Raw genomic sequence first — 6,000 nt, forward strand, 5'->3', positions numbered from 1 at the left:
TGGGTATTGCAGGATACATATTTACAATGATATAAGCATGAATGTGTACTAAAGAAAGCTATGTTAAAGCACAGACTGTTTTATTCAGTGGTTTTATATTACGTTTTGTATTCCACTGTGAAATATGTGTAACAATTGTAATTTTGGGATAAATGCAAATGTGGAATTAGTTATATACATATTATGGAGACAAGGACAGATTGTAGAACCAAAGATGTATCCAGTTTTAAAAATGTGCATATGAATAAAAGCTTTACTGCCTGTCTCACTGTTATTTGCTTGTAAATTATTCACATTATATTGCAATGCAGTGAAAGGATCTGTTGACCCTTGAATTTATTTCAAGCATGAACAGTTCTCGTAACTGATAAATAGGGATGCATAGTGAATTTTTTGCTGATTTGTTATGGTTTAGGAAGCCAGAAACCCAAAACTCAAACAAGTATATACAGATTTATTGAAATAATAATGGTGTTGAGGGTGATCTTGCTTAGTCTGATCGTCAGGAAGTCTGGAACACAAAAAAACAGATGAACCAAAAACAGCAGTGAGATGATACTGGAGAGGCCAAGAACTGAATGTTTACCAGGAGATGGGAATTAGGCAGCCTCAGAGTAGTCCTCCAGAACAGGGAAAACAACCTCCACAATCCAGAATCTCAAGGTCCAAAAACAGTCCAGGGTCCACACCAAAAGACATGAGCAGGTAGAAGATATCCAAGGAGGAAGCAACAGGCAGGGTCAGAATTACGCAGGGTTCAGCAACAGGTGATCAGTTTGTACCAATAAGGTCGTAGCAAAGACAGTGGTCGGGGACAGGCAGAGTCAAGACCAGGTTTTCTCTCAAAGTCAGGTACATGAACAAGGCTTGAAAGCTGTAGAAAAGATAGACAATCTCGCGCTGAGCAGATCTAGCGCTGGTGTTTAAGCAGAGAGCAGAATAGGTGAGGATAATCAGCAATCAGGCCAGGGAAGAGTGCAGCTCATTAAGGGCAGAAACCATGACAAATTTTAATACAATGCTGTTTTTTTTTTTACTAATTAACAACAATATATGCAAATATCTCCAAGTAATTGCAAAGTCAGGTTTATCCTGAAGAAGTAATACATTATACTTTCTCTTACAGCTAGATGCTGTAATGCTTTTTTCCCCCCTCCAAGACATTTATATATATATATATATATATATGTATATATATATATATATATATATATATATATATATATATATATATATATATATATATATATATATATATATATATATAAATGTCTTGGAGGGGGGAAAAAAGCATTACATCGATATCGATATATATATATATATATATATATATATATATATATATATATATATATATATATATATATATATATATATATATATATATATATATATATGTCCAGCTGTAAACTCCAGTGAGTTTACAGCTGGACAGTCAAAGGTACATAGATGTTGGTGGTTTTTGTTTTTGTTTCTGTCCCGTCGCACCCCCGTATCAATCAATTAATTATCATTATGGGAAATTAATGGTACAGTCGCTTCCTGATTGTGCCATGTCTCTGAACAGCTCAGTAAAATGTAGTCCAGCCAGTGGAGTGCTTAAATTATTCAAATTATTCATGTGACTGATGCCAAACTTGCATCAGAAGTCTTCTGTAAAGGGAGGGGGGGGGGGGGGTGGTCCCTCAAGGCAGTGGTTTCTAACCTCGGATCCGGGACTCAGCATGGAGCTTCTCTGAGGCTTTGACCATTGTGTTTAATGCCCATGGAGATGGGCTGAAGTATGTCTGCTCAGGTTTTCTTTTCTTTCTATAAGCATTCTATAAGCATTTTTATAAGCATTCGGACATTCTGTTCAGATGGAAATAGCCTGTAAAATTGAAACCTTTTTACACCAGAAAAAAAAGTAAACAAATATAGGAAGTTATCAAAATCTGCTTTAAAATATTGTAACACATGTATCCTTTGCACAAAAAAGGTAAGGTGAGGTGAGGGAACAAGTGGAGCTCAAGTAATGGAGCACTTTATTTTTATCCTGATAACCTTAAGTGTTCCTGCAACATTTAGTCAATGATACGTGTCTGAGAAACACCATGGAGCAGATTACTTGCCACTATTTGAAAAACAAACAAACAAACAAACAGCAAAAAACAATTAAATAATAAATAAATAAAAGCAAAACTATATTTAGTCAATTTACCTTTGGCTTCATTGAAGAACAAGACCCAGCCAGACAACAGTATTTCTGGTGAGAATCTCACAAATGAAAGCATAAAACCAAGCATTGCTTCAGTGCCTTAAGGGACTCCAGGTCCGCCTTAATACCTCATATGACAAATGGATGACCATAAGACAGGGGTGTCCAAAGTCAATCCTCAAGGGCCGATGTCCTGCAGGTTTTCAATATATCCCTGTCCCAACACACCTGACTTTCATTAAATAGATCCAGCAGCCAATGAAGTTCTGCACAGTGACTGCTTAATTTCAGTCAGGTATGTTTGAACAGGCATTCATGAAAAACCTGCAGGATATTGACCCTTGAGGACCAACTTTGGACACCCCTGCTGTAATAGAAGAATGGAATTTAATACAACATTATCAAGAGTTTTCACAGTCTCTGAATGTGTGATTCATGAGCTGAGATGAAGCATCTGAAACCGGATCCTGCTCAAAGTGTTGGCAAAAACAACAAGTAATCTTCCTCCCAGTTACCTGTGAATGAGTAGCTAACAGAAGTATAATGTGATTCAGTGGAACCACGTGGAACTTAAATTGTGCTTTTTCAGATTTAAATTTTTTTTTTTTCCGTGGGATTTTTCAGGATTGTAATTAGTTTCTATGGTTATCTACAACTTTCTTAAGTTGACAATGTATACTCACCATTCAAACACAAATTCATCCAGTACTTACTGTATTTTTCTGTTAAATACTCAAACTAAATGGATCGGAGGAAATACATATGTGTGAACCAGAAAAAAACAGAAAGTAAACCTCTAATCATCTAACTGTAAATAATAAACGTAAAAATAGAAGATACAACATCTTTTAATTTTAAAGTTTTATATAACAGGATATAATAATAAAAAATCTATTGAGTGTGAAAACTAAAGTACATCCTATGATTGAACATCCCAGTCAGGCTGATATATATTGGTATAGACACACAAATAATCCTAATTTGTCATTAAGGCTATATATCAAGTCAATGATGAGCTGTTTAACTCCTCTATTCTTCTTGCACTCTGCTCTTCTTAATAAACACACATTGCAAATGTTAGTGCCTTTGAGTTTGCTGCATTATTAGATAAGAAGAGGAAAATGTGAACATCCTTTAAAGGGAACAAGAAAAGGACAAAAAAATGGAAAAAAACAAAATAGAACAGAAAATTAATTAATGGACCTCTGGACGTTAAACAACTTTGGAGAGATATCCTGAGTAAATGCTTTGGTGCATGTCTGCAAAGATCTAATTGGAGTCTATTCAGAAAGACTGAAGTTACATGGACATACGTGTCCCTTCAGTCACAGTTAATCTGCTTGAAATTTCATACTGATTAAGGTGAATTGAGCCAGCCTGTTCTGATAGAAGTGATTACATGAGAAATTACTAATCAGATTAGTCAATTATTCCGAATATCAATGTGTTATCAAAGTCTATATAGTTACATTTATTGTAAAATTTATGTTTTTTTGATGAAGTCACTTTCAAATGAAGTTTAAATAATGTTGAGTTATATATGGAAAACCAACTCACAAAATGACAAAATGCGGGACTGCATTTGTTCTAATGTGTCTGACGTATAACAATTAATCTCATAGCTAACACAACAGCTTTAAAACATATAAGCATGTTATAAAATCTCAGTACAAATGAATAAGAGAAGAGGATGTGATGGTGCATTCTTAGGAGAGCTGTATGCATTTTCACACCTCTGGCCAGGAAGCTGACGTGATTGACATCCCCCTGATTATTTTCCGGCGACATTAATCATCCAGTCTATTTGGTATTATCAAGAGGACAGCACAAGCAGAGTGAAGCTGACATTTGACAGCCTTGTTATGCACCAAAATTTTCCACAAATAAAATAGAAACTATTTACAATCAGCTACTTCAAAATCAGTCACTTCCTAAGTTCTTATAAGATTCACAAATCTTCAAATCACTCACTACAATCAATTAATATAAAGGGCTTCTGATTGGAGCTCAAAGTTACATCATTATTGTTAGATGAGGATGGTGATTAGTTATTAAAGACGGTTGTTTGAATATTTTCTAATGGGGCCCATTTAGTCAAATTATCAGACCTCCAGACGTAAATCAAACCAATTCAAATAATGAATTTCAAAATGTTTATTTCCTGCTGTGTCTCATTAATGAAGAGTTGTATTACCATTCATTCTCAATAATATGCTTTAAATCCCATTTCACGGGCTAAAATGTTACAATTCCAACATAATGGATATGTAATAATAATCCTTTAGTGCCCTGCTTCTAACCTACCATGTGACTGCAGACAGCACATACATGACTGCCCTCTTTTCACCTTCATACCTACAGTCCACTGTAGCGGACTTTCATGCTATCTTAAACTACTCCTTTATAGGCACCAAGAGTCATATTGCAAATGAACAGGTAGTTACATTGAACATAAGTTAAACAGAAATGTTACCTATAAATTTATATGCCAACCATTTCCCCCTGTCTCAAATAAATAATGTTTGTGATGATCTCCTTACACCAAAAACATTTTGTCTCAATTAACTCTGTGATTTCTTCACACAGGCAGATGATGGAGTCATACTCTAATTCGTAATAATTGGATCTGATTTTCAGCACTGATGCAACATTTCCGAGAAAGAACCCAAGGCAGCTGTAGTGGAAAGGGAGGTTAGATGCAGACTAGAGTTATACGAAGATTTTCTACTCAACTGAGTCAGGAACCCACCTCCTTGCCTGTACACCCCCACAGCCACCTTCCTGTCTCACAGACACAAACATACACAGATTATCAGAAGATTTTACAGATTTATCTCACACTCTGTGCGGGTCTCTAAAGCAACACACCACCAGCAGTGTGATAGTTTGTTTTTCTTTACTCACAGACCCTATCCTTGTAGTTGTCCTTGATTCCCTTTCAGACAGTGAAAGGAACATGGAAGACATGAAGAGAGGGAAACACACTGCTATCACAACCATAACAAGGGACTAAAATCACATGATCTCTTAGTTAGAGAGGATAAGGAAGGAAATAAGTCACACATAATTTCAACAACATAGCTAAACCTGCCGGTGCTGTCACCAGCGTGCTGTAATTTTCAGGAAATGTTTTTTTTTTTTTTTTAAGAAGTGTTTTATTCTGGAGTTTGGATGTTTTTTTATTCACGAGATAAACACCTTAATTTAGCTTGTTTTCAAGCTAAAACTCATCCTTAAGAAACAAAGCATTTTCATATTGCAGCAGCAGTATATCAGTACGAATGATAAAATATTATGACTTCTGCAGTAAAACATCCACAGTAAAAAAAAAAGCAATATCTCAGGTTAGAAGTAGCTCCACTATATGGTCGATAAAGACTGAGAGAGGTGTTGGAAGTGGAGGTAGTGGCAGGCTTTCTCTGGCTCCGAATTAAACACACAGTAAAAGAGAATCAATAACAAGAGCCAGGAGACACTCAGGATGAATGAAAATAGCAGCTACGTCTCCAACTTTGATCGATAAGAGTGCATTTGTGTGTGTGTGTGTGTGTGTGTGTGTGTGTGTGTGTGTGTGTGAAAGTGCAAGTGTATTGGCTTGTTTTACTCTGTCTGTAGGGAAAACAAGGAGTCCACCATTGGCGACCAAAGTGATGGACTACACACATGTGAATGGATGTTTTGGGACTAACATCTGGATGGAGGATAAGAATCACAATTAGACTTAAGTTTGGTTTAGGGTAGGGACTGGGTATAGACACAACAGGATGGTTTGGATTTGGGGTAAATAAACATTATATATATTT

This window comes from Telmatherina bonti (genome assembly GCF_933228915.1).
Source record: "Telmatherina bonti genome assembly, chromosome: 9".
NCBI classification, from domain to species: domain Eukaryota; kingdom Metazoa; phylum Chordata; class Actinopteri; order Atheriniformes; family Telmatherinidae; genus Telmatherina; species Telmatherina bonti.